This window comes from Genypterus blacodes, unplaced genomic scaffold, assembly GCF_046128005.1.
Source record: "Genypterus blacodes isolate CSIRO-AG114 ecotype Tasmania unplaced genomic scaffold, CSIRO-AGI_Gbla_v1 ptg000022l_1, whole genome shotgun sequence".
Lineage (NCBI taxonomy): Eukaryota > Metazoa > Chordata > Actinopteri > Ophidiiformes > Ophidiidae > Genypterus > Genypterus blacodes.
In genome coordinates this window covers 436,317-448,405 of record NW_027466835.1, presented here as the reverse complement: position 1 = coordinate 448,405, position 12,089 = coordinate 436,317, and positions in this window count along the sequence as shown.

Sequence of the window (12,089 nt, the reverse complement as noted above, 5' to 3'; positions counted from 1 at the left end):
GACACACACACACACACACACACACACACACACACACACACACTGAGCTTCCAGAAAAGGCCACCTTTCAATACAGTGTTGTGACGATCTGGCCCCTGTGGCTCAGAGGGGACAAACTGTTGATTTATACGGATCAACTTTTAGGGCTGGGGGCATGTTCATGTTAATCACCGCTACATTCTAGATTCCAAAGTTATGTGAAAGGTCAAGAGTATCAATAAAACATTTCTTTGTTATAGATATAACAACCTTGGTTTCATTTTTGACAATAATCTGTGTTTGGAGATACAATCTCCTTGTTCAATTCATTCTTTGCTTCTGTCAACTACAGAGACTTGCAAATATTATGTTATTTTATCTATTAGGAATCTTGAAGCTGTTGACTTTATCTCTTGTCATCTTGCCTACCGTATCTCCCTGGACACCTGTGTGAGCCAGCAAAGTCTCGCCAGACTACAACTAATACAAAGTACAGCCGCACTTGATGAAACTATGAGACTCTGATTCATTTTAAGATCCATCTTAATGCACACAGACACACACACACTCATTTTCAACCATTTCTCATTTTCGCATCCAATTATCACCCTTTTCCCTACTCTTATTTATCAAGGTTAGGTTTCATATTAAGATGGTGTCTGAATCCTGTTCAGAAGAGATAATGGTGGAGGCCCAAGATGAGTCCATATGCTTCTTGAGTGACAGCGTTTTGATCAGATTTCTCTCCCCATCCACAATTAGTCCTATCTATGGGGAACAGCTGTGACCACAGAAAACATACATTTGTGCTTCAAACATACATATGCTTCAACTCTGCTGTATACAGCTGTTATTGGTTTTAATGCGGGCGGGGATGCATTTGTGTCCAAACCATATGATACTACAACAACAACATTAGTTTTAGGATTACTGCAGTGGCTTCCTCCACTTGTCTTAAGAAGATAGAAGTACAATTGCACTGACAAAGTAGGCAATCAGTGACAAATTAGGTGATGTTACCAAAGGCAACAAGCTATTTAAATTGAGATGTATATCTTTTTAGATATATTTAGAAAAGTGTTTTCAAAAAGAGTCTGTCATAAAGTTTGAGATTAAACGTCACTAGTGTGTGAACATGGCCCGACTCACACAAAGCTCCCGCCCTTATGCAGTGGGTCTGTGTGTGTTTGTGTGTGTGTGACAGAGAGAGAGAGAGAGAAAGAGAGAGAGAGAGAGAGAGAGAGAGAGAGAGAGAGAGAGATGGAGTCTGCTGAGCCAGGCCTCTCATTATGTATGGTGTAATCTGAGCTTTCGGGGCCCTGGCAGGCCCTCTAACTGTGCTGAATGGCGGTGGAGCTCTGGCCCCAACTGTCTTTCCTGTGCTTTCACTCTGCTTAGGTCGGCAACTCTGATTATATACCAGGAGGGTTGGGGTGGGCATTTAGAGTGGGGGGTAGGAAGTTCAGGTGGGTCATGGGTGGTGAAGTTTAGGGCTGGTGTGAGTGCGATGGTAAGTTCTAGTCTGTGTGTTTGATAAGCCTATCTGTGTGTGTGCATGCCTGATGTTTGTTCTGGTGGTCCAAATATGAAGCCATTTAAAATTCAATGCGTTAATAATTGGATTCCACAAGTTGAACGTACAAGTCCACAATCTCCCTCTGCTCAAATATGTCACTAAATATGTCATGGAAAAATCCAAAGATATATGTTGTAAAATGACACACAACATAGAAGTACAGTCCTCCAAATATAGCTGTGCCTCTCTGTGATGAAACTGAACAGGTTACAGCCTTGTCACTTATTCTATATTTGAATATATGACAGTTGTACACGGCAGCAAAAATACACACCTCGTGCATGTCCACAGTAACAATAACAATATCCGTGTAGAAAAACAGATGGTTACTTATAACAACAAATAATCATTACCAGCTTGTTCACTGACCTTGTTCACCAACCGAGAAGATTTTCCTGATTGATCCCAAAGAGAAAAAAATCACGTTTCGTGTCACTTGTCACTTCATCGAACAAATTTTCTATTTGACAGCGTACCTATGGCGTAAAAATCTATCATGTATTACAGACATAAACTTCCTCTGGATCGAGATTTGATTGTTGATAAACAGAATTGTTTGCAAATTTGCTACTGAATGTGAATTTTGGATATAAAATGGTGGTAGTTAAGTGTTTATATCCACATTTGGTTCCTCACAGTGATTCTATTGATGTAGCCTCTGAAAACATTTCAGTCCACAAAGCCCCAGAACCTTATGTGGGTCTGCATCGGATCAAACCTATCAGAAGATTAGATGTGGTCAAAGAGTGTGCGTGTGTGTGTCTGTGTGTGTGTGTGTTTGCATGTGTGTGTGTGTTGGCCCATCATGGCAGAGGGGTGAGATAACCTTGGGTCAGCACGAACTAAACGACCGCTTCTGCACAATAGAGATGATTAATGTCCACCTTCAGCGTCACGCACCCAAGCACATGTGTGAAGTCACGTGTAGCGGTGTTCGGTTGAGAACCTTGTCCCTTGGAGCTAATGAGGCCTGGCGACCAGTGTCCCATGGCTATATCTGTACTTGATACTAGGCCATTAACTAAATGCAGCATGCACACCATTCATTTAGTAGGCACTGGTTGGCATTTACCAGCCATCACAGCCACCGATGACACAGTTTGAGAAGCAGAACAGCATCTCCATTTCGTCCAAACTAAAGCAAGTAAAAAAGGCTTTGTGTCACACAACACATTTAATTACTGGAATACAAAAGTTGAAGAATAAGGTGACCCTGTTCTTTAGCTGACAGAAGCGGGTCTCTCATATATGGGATGAGGTGCTATACTCCTTTTTCACTTTGCAGAGGTAGATTGTGCGAGTGCATTCACGCTTGTGTATATTGTTGTGTGATTTGCAGTGTGTATTTGTGTGTGTTTGTGTAAAACACGGGGTGGTGGTTCAGCCCAGGGGAGCTCTCTGCTACCTTTATGTGCTCCTGTGTTTACTTTCTATGGTTGTAATTGCAGTAGTGACTCACTTGGTGCTATCTGGGGAGTAAATCATTAAATAACAGCTACTTTTGCCAGACTGCAGGTTTAAAAGCCCAAGTGTACATAGGAGGGAGGAACATTTAAAAAGGAATTAAAAAAACCCACAGCTTATGTGTGTATAGGCGAGTATATGGAGTATAAGCATGAAATGAAACACAACAGGAGGTGGCTTAATATGTAGAAGAGTGAATTTACACAACTAAATGAAGATAAATGACAGCAGGAAAGAGGAAAAAAACGTAGCAAAATATTCTCTCTATGTTCCCGTTCTCTCTCTGCCACTGTGTGTGTGTGTGTGCGTGTGCTGGAGCAAAGAGGGTTGGTGGTTGGCAACCCACACTGCTTGTGAGTCAGCTGAATCACTTAAGCTTGGCACAGAATGTCTTTTGGGAAGGAGCGAGGGTGGGGGGGTGGGGGGGTTAGCAAGAAAGCGTGGAGGCTAATGACAGAGGGCTCCGAGTGAAATGTGCATTCCCAATATCTGATGGTTGTAGCCGGAGGGAAGATTGATGTGGCAGCAGGTGCTTTGCCTCTGAGTCACCGACACAGCACAAGGTGACAGTGTTCACGCCGCCAACGTGCGCCTCCAGAAAAACTGGGAGGAGAGATTGGTACATGGTGTCGACCGACGCAGCGTTGATCCTTAAACAAACCCAAGCTCAGCAGACATGTTTCTGCCATATCGAGTCAGCTTTCAACGTACACAGAGAGATGAGACTCCACCGCTTAAGAACAATAATATATCTGCATAAAGATGAACAATAACTAAGAATGCTAATGAGAAAGAATAATCAGAATTAAGTGCTTCAGATGATGAGGGTTCCCACAGTGGCACTCTCTCATATACACTCAGTATATACTATGTTATAGATCAAACACTCTCTCATTACACTGAAACAATCACAAATCAAATGTTTTTGCCTGTACACAGAAAGCTCCGTCCTGACATTAACAACGCTTTATAATTTACATCCTGGCACAAAATACTTCAGAAAATTACTCAAATCTCCAGTCTGATCCAGAATTGACCACCCCTCAACCTTCATGTCCAATTTATCAAAATCAAATGTGCTTAAATCCTTTTAAAGTGAATGATCCATATTGTTCTCACTTTTAGCTGTGTTGGCTAGCGAGCTACATCTCACCGCTAGGGACCTTTGCCAACGGCATAGAGTAAAAGTAATTTGTTGAGATATTTATTTAATGATTTTTAGAGGCAAGCTTTATTTATAAGCTATCACTGTTTTTGGCTGCATTTTTGAAAGAAACAAATGACTTTCGAACATTTGCAAATCCATTCTGATTGGTTATTCCCTTAGCAGAGTAGCTGTGGCCTGTTAGCCTAGCTCCTGCAGCTGGAAGAGAGCAGCTACATATATTACAGATATATAAAACACATCTTTGATTGTAGTATCATGTTTATTTGGGAGAAACTATTGAGGAAGATCTGCCTCCTCTGAGAAATTGCAACACTATAAGTAAGAATACAACTAAAGGAAAGAAGAAGTAGCGGCTCAGTGGAATGGGGAGCATGCCTATGTTCCCACAGCCCTATGTTCCCTCAGCCCTATGTTCCCTCAGTCCTATGTTCCCTAATTTCTAAGCTTTTTTCAAAATTAGGCCCTATGTTCCCTCATTTCTAAGATTTTTTTCAAAATTAGGCCCTATGTTCCCTCATTTCTAAGATTTTTTTTAAAATTAGGCCCTATGTTCCCTCAGCCCTATGTTCCCTCATTTCTAAGATTTTTTTCAAAATTAGGCCCTATGTTCCCTCATTTCTAAGATTAGATAACCCTAACCCTAACCCATCCCTTATTAGAAATGAGGGAACATAGGGCTGAGGGAACACTGGGCCTAATTTTGAAAAAAAAATCTTAGAAATGAGAGAACATAGGGCTGAGGGAACATAGGGCCTTATTAGAAATGAGGGAACATAGAGCTGAGGGAACATAGGGCCTAATTTTGAAAAAAATCTTAGAAATGAGGGAACATAGGGCTGTGGGACCATTGGGCTGAGGGAACATAGGGCTGACCCCGTGGAGGGTGGTGACTAGCATCTAGGTAAGCCGTTTGAGTTAAACGGCGTTCCTGTGTGTGCGTCTCTCTGCACACACAGCAGCGAGACAAACCCCAGTCCAGCGTCTTCTGTCTTTCCCCGGGCCGGTGTCTCACCCTCTCTGACAATAAGATAGCTGCTTGATTTGTGTGTTGCTATCTTTAGTGGAACCGGCCTGGGCTGTGCTGACCAATCAGTAATAAGAATCGGAGACCTGAACTGGGCATGAGAAAGTCACTGGGTGTGGTGGGGCGTCTCAAATGAGCCTGACCTGCTTTTTAGGTGAAGATTGTGTACCAAAATGTAGGTTTATTGCCCAGAGCACAACAACATCTACTCATGCTGAGGATGATTATAGTGCATATGTGTGAAAAAAACACTTATTCCCTTAATTGGATTAGAACCAAAGTTTCAATATGCTTGTAAACGTACTGACTGTGTCCTTTAAGTCATCATATTGTTTATCAGATTGCCAATTGATGATGGGAACACTAGATATGAAACGAGAGTAGATGTTTGTTGTCCTGATGTGTGAACAGCTGTTCCTTAGCTCTAAGATCCCCCTGAAGCTACTATAGAATGTTAAAGAAATACATCTGGTGGTTGTTAAGCATGAAAACACACCTTGTCATGTGACTGGTGTATTGTGTCCTCTTCGTATTGACTATATATAAGACTGAACTGTGTGTATTCATAGTCTGTGGACGTCTAAAACTGAATTGGAAACTTGAATTTATGCATTAAAGCTGGAGAATCTAGAGCTCTACATTTCCATTCCAGGTAATTAGATACTTAGACACTTTAATTTTGCAGAATATGTTTCAAAGGGCTTCAGGTTACAGCGAAGACGAAGTTACAGTCATCTCAGCCTACAAACAGTATCTGTGAAACAACTAGCCTGTGTTTGTCCGGATTTAACAGTGAAACGGAACGTGCAAGTCTCATGTCTTCACCACTTGGCCACAGCATCATCTGTAATTAAGATTTATACTGTCACAGTCAGACGCTCTGACTCGGTATTGACTCAAATCAATATCTCTTTTCTCAGTTACGGCCTGGGGCTCTCAAACCTCATTACGCCAAATAGATTTGCATTTTATGAGGAAGGAGAAAATAGATAACATTTGGCTGGGGACTTCTGTATGTCAGGCTTCTGATTTTTGGCCTAACTTGCAACTAAAATACATTCTTCTGAGTGACCAAATCAATGCCTTATTTAAATTGTACAGACCTCCCATGATGCGCCATTTTGAGTTTATATTTCAGTAATGATTCACTGAACTCCAAACAACAAAATGACTTTATAGGTGAAGTCCAGGAAAGGTGAAGTCCAGGAAAGGCTCAGTATGCCCGTATGCCCCATCCCACACTGGGCCACTGTAATAGCTGACTTAAAATATCTATCTGTCTCCAGGATGTCTGCTGATGGAAATAAACGGTTCATGTGACGACTCAATATACTGGTATGGTCCTGTCAGTGCTGCTGGCTATCTGGCGTTCTCAGAGGCCTATCGGTGCTATTATTTGCTGGGAATTATAGCCATGTCCCCATCTAGATAAAGAGTTTAATTACAAATGTCTACACGGGTTTAGGCCTGGGTAATACTTTCTCTTTCACGATATGAACAGTAATGCATGACATGAAAAAGGGAACCTACTGTCCTGTTTTGTCATGTGTTTAGCAACATTTATTAAGCAAATTTCTTTTTTAAAACATGAAGAAGCAGGTTTGAGACCCTGTTCATGCAATTGCAGTAAAACCAGCACCGGATTGAAATAAAAAGATGGATGAAGAAAAAGGGAGAAGCCATGTGAGAAGTGGGCACTGCAGGTGATATGAATCCCAAGAAAGGCAATACTGTCATGCTGTCTGCTTCCCAACTCACTGAGTCTTTCAGGCAGAGCGCCATGAAGTGATTTTAGGCTGAGCTTATTTGAAGAAAAGAAGAAGAAGACGATTATTCAATGAAATACAGTCAGTTGTTCTAAAACAAAACACAGAAGAGGAAGGAAACAACAACTGCAGTCTATACCATGTTGCAGCATACTGCATGTGATCTCATGTTAAAACCTCAAAAGAGATGAGTTGAAGAAGCTATTCCACCAAAATGTGATCCTGTACCAAAGCTACAAAGCTCCTGCTGCTGCATTCATGGAACACTTTTGAGAAATTGTTTCATTAGTAACATTGGTTCCTGCAAAAAAAACTAGGTTAAACAAAGAGTTAAGTAATGTAGCACAAAGAGACTAGACTAGAGACTAGACTAGACTAGAGCCCTTGGATACTGAATTCTAAAATGTAAAGTTAATAAAGCTTCAAATGAAAAGTATTTTTCTCTCTTCTTTCTATCCATCACTGTGGACCCTAAGAAGAAGGAATACAGTAATAACGATGGCAAATGAAATTAGGTTTTGGTAACATCTATCTATTTCTATGACCTGTTCTCCCTCTCTCATGGCTGAAAGGGAGACAGTGATAAAACACTTTTAATTGTGATATGGATTTAATGGATGTTCTGGAAAGCTCAGCACTTTGTCTTCAGCTGACATTTATCAGCCCTGGCTGCCTATTCTGTGTGGTGTAGCCCATCTTTTCACACACTGTGTTTTTCAGACTCATTTTCTGTTCAATAACTTTTGATGTGGAGAGTTCTGATAAAACAGTTTCTTCGGCGCAATCTTTTAATCTTTTTGTTTTGTGTCAGTTTGGCCGTAGTTGTCGATCTGATTGATTACATTTAGAAGGACAAATATTGACCAAAGAAGGAGTCGCCGAGGACGTTTAAGTCTTTTGCTGTGTGTTGCTGCAAAGATCTTAGAGGTTCACAGCATGTCACACACTGTGAGATCGGTATAGAAATAGTAATCTGACTGTACAATGTTGATCTGGTGCATGCCTAAGTGCGTGATGAATACCTGCAGAATCATAGCATAAAAAAACCCTGTTATTAACAGCAAATTGAACATACAAAAACAACAATGTACAGAATCAAGTGTTCTAACAAGCAAGTATATAGCAATACATAAAGGAGATGAAGATGACGATGAAAACCGTGCATGCAGTTTTAAAATGAAACTGGAGTTGATATGAATATTGAGATTTTGGTCACACATTTCTGAATCTGAATTTTGTCACTGGCTGTTTTGGAACCGGAAGGATTATTACAGTAACTTTCCTCTGTAACAGCCCGACACATTCATGCTCACAGGCAACTGAGAGTTTCCAGTTTGCCCGGCCTGAATGTCTGCATTTTATTACCTAGTATTCTTATTTTTATTATGATATATGAAATGACAGTTTTGCAGGTGGTAAGGGATAAATGGAGAACAGTTACTGTGGACGGATTCATGGGTTTATGTTATAACTCTCTTGAACTTTGTAATAAGGTTTGATTGCTGTTTGCCGATCCTTTTGGACGGTGGGAAACATGAGAATTCTCTGTTCTGAAATACGCATGCACACAAACACACACAAACACACACACCCACACACACACAAACGGACGCATGCATGCATGCATACACAAACAAATGGTGTATAATCAGTGTCTGCAGTTTCCTGCGTAGGGGAAGGCACAGTCTAAATGATGATCTTTATATTGTGGTTCACTGAAAGCCTGTGGTCTCTGTGTAAGTCTGCATACATTTCTATTTTGTGATTGCATGTGTGTGTGTATGTGTGAGTGTGTCTCTGCGTACCCAACTATTACCCCGTCTTTTGTGTGTGGCTGTCAAGCCACCATGAATAAGACTGGAGCTTCAATTGCAGGGTGGGAGGGAGGAACCCAACATCTTATGGCGTAGGGACAACATTATATTTTCATCTCTGGCCTGACAAGAGCGTTTACATTCTTAAGACCAGTGTGAAATGGAGACAACAGTGGGAAAATGCACAAGAATAAGAAGTCTGAGCTCAGTGGGTATTAGGGATTTATTCTTAGAAGCTCTGATTGGGATGTTGATCTCTTTACTTCTGTTTGCTGAAGTCAAAATTTCTCACGTCATCTTTCCACGTCACATATGAATAGAAGTATAGAAATGAGTATAAAAAGTGTAGGAATATATGAGATGTGAGATGCTCCTGAGTGACTCAACTCATGTTTCAGGCAGCATTGTAACCTTTTGCCTTCACTGTTTCTGATGCACTCATCTAAACCATGGCTGGGTTACATCTTGGGTGATTTAGGGTTACAGTAGTGTTGGGGTTTGAGGTTAAGTAATTGGCTCCCATGGGTAACTCCACCCCAAGGTTCACTCCACCCCAAGGCAGCAAAGAACCATGATGCACCAGTAAATTCACATGGCAATGTGGTGTTTGACAGAAGGAAGGGAGACTATTGGTAGCAAACTATTGGTTGCAAAGTAAATAAGCACGTTTCCTTTAATAGGTCCAGCTCTGTAGCAGGGTATTAAGAGCATTTCACCCCAATCAGCCCAACTATTGGCTTCAGAAACGACTCTCCCACTCTGGGGAGTTTGCTGGCTCATTGCTGTCTGACTCTGCAAGCTGTGCCATTGTGTTACAGTGCTGTCAACCTTACACATCCCTGACACGGATATCTCTGATTCATGTTGGAGTGTGTGTGAAAGTGCACTTTGTGTTTGGATGATGGATGGATGGACTGACTGTGGCTGTTGTATTTGTGTACCTGAATGTCTCATCATCATGGTCATCATCATCAAAGCACACCAAGATAATAACGCATCAGACCAGTTGAGAGTTAGAGGCTTCTATCGTAGCGTAGACGGGCAAAACGCCTCAAGCAGCTTCAGAATCACTGCAAAGTTACGTGTTAAGTTTTAGATGCTGGGTTTTGGGTGATTTTGTATTCGCAAGTTGGCCTGTGGCTCATTCATCACACAGCATCGCACTCTAAAATTTATGATCCGTAACAGACGAATGATACCAAAAAATCCTTTACAAATTGAAATCCAAAAATGACGCATGACAAATTCAGAGATGATTGAATGAACAGTACTTTCATTCACATCTGTATGGTCTCTTCACCCTGTTTCACCCTCTTTGCTATTTTGCTCCTCTGCTCATCACTCTCTCCCCCTTATCTCTTCTCTTGTCCCCACATTCTAATCTGGTCTCCACTGGTGTTTTCTTTCTTTCCTACCTGTAACGCTCCATCTTGTGTCCTCCCCATCTGCTCTCCTCACCCGTTCACCCCATCCTTCTCTGCGAGCTGGCCAGCCTGCTGACATCTGCAGCAGCAGTGGAGCGTGGCCAAGAAACCGCCTTATATCAAACACACTTCTAATGAAACTAGCACGAACGCACACACGCACATGCTTTATGTACATGTGGGTGAGCCGGGCATACAGATGAGTATATTTACACCCACACCAGTGTTCCTCAGGCATAGACAATGTTGTTGAGCAGCTATATAATTGCTCAAATCCTCCAAACTCTTCACCGTGCAAACTGATGGAGGAATCATGAGGGAATCTGTATTTGTTGATGATTCAGAGCTTTATGTTCGATGGGGAGAAGCAGTAATAGCTTCTCTGCTGAGCTCACACGGTGAAATGTCTCCTACTCCAGCTTCAAAAACTTCAAAAACAAAAAAATAAACCTTGACAATACCCCGAGGTGAATTTACCTCATTTCCTTCTTTGGTAGTGTTTGTTTAAGATCGTTTCTGTCTCCCTTGAGCACGTTCTTCGCTGGGAACGAGGAGTGTATTTATTCCCGTATGAAACGCAGACAAACTTTTAACATTTCTGTCTCAACTATAGCAAACATGTCTGAACGCTGTTTGCTTTAAGGGCCTCTGTAGATTTATGCACACCTCCTGCTTTGTAATGCAACCTGAATTCTACTCCATTGCTTGGCTCAGGACTCAAAGACAGCTGCCTGTTCCACATTATTATATTTTTTATATTCCACATTCTATTTATAGCCACATCTCCTTTCTAGAGCCCTCAAACCAGTGTAACCAGATCTATTTTTTGTAACGAAACCAAAAGAGATAATGAGTCACTGCATGTCCTTAGGCATGATCCAATCATTTAAAGAGGCATTACAAACGTACACCAAACATGTTCATATATGTGGTGATCTGGATTCCAGAGGGAGCTACAGATCATATTGCAGTGACATGGAATGACATGACGGGGCAGAACCCTGCCACAGCTTCTCCAGTTCCATTTCCTCCTCCTTGTTTGGTTGCAGCGTGCTGCCAGCAAACTCATAACACTGCCAGTAATCTTGTGTGATGGCTGACTGCACAGCCGGCACTATATCACACTGTGAGACTGACGTTTTATAGGCCCGCTGTGGACCACGCTCAGCCTGTGGGCGAGAGAGGCACGAGGAGGGAAGAGGAGCATAAAACTGGAGTGAAATGTGGCTACAGAGAGGAAGGTTCAGTCGATCTTCCTCAGTGAATATCTGTGTGTGTGTGTGCGTGTGCGTGTGTGGTTGCAAAAACTTCATGCAACCGTATACTATATAGCCAAAAAAGGATGGTGTTCCACCTGATGGTGGCACAATAGCAACTATAAGAACAACTGAGGAGATTCTTTATTCCACTGCAGTCCATCTTTAAACTGCACATTTAAACCTGAACTAGTCATTGAGTATCAAAATGATTTGATAATGTTTTTTTTTTTTATAATCAATGAAAATTTAAACTGATAAAACTGATCCTTCATATCTACAGCAACACCGACTTAAATTGGGGGTTTCTTGTAATTTTGACATAAAAATAAATACATTTGTGGATTTCTAAAGGTATTTCATAAGTTAATACAAAGATTTACAGTAAATCTCCCGATAAGTGAATTTGTTTTCTATCATTCAATCCTGCATCAGATAAAACTGTCTCTTTACTCCCCGGCAGGCCCCTCCTATAAAGCTCAGTTTACTGATGTGCCTGTGTGTGTGTGCGTGTGTGTGTGTGTGTGCGTGTGTGCCTGTGTGTGTGCCTGTGTGTGTGTGTGTGTGTGTGTGTGTGTGTGTGTGTGTGTGTGTGTGTGTGTGTGTGTGTGTGCGCGT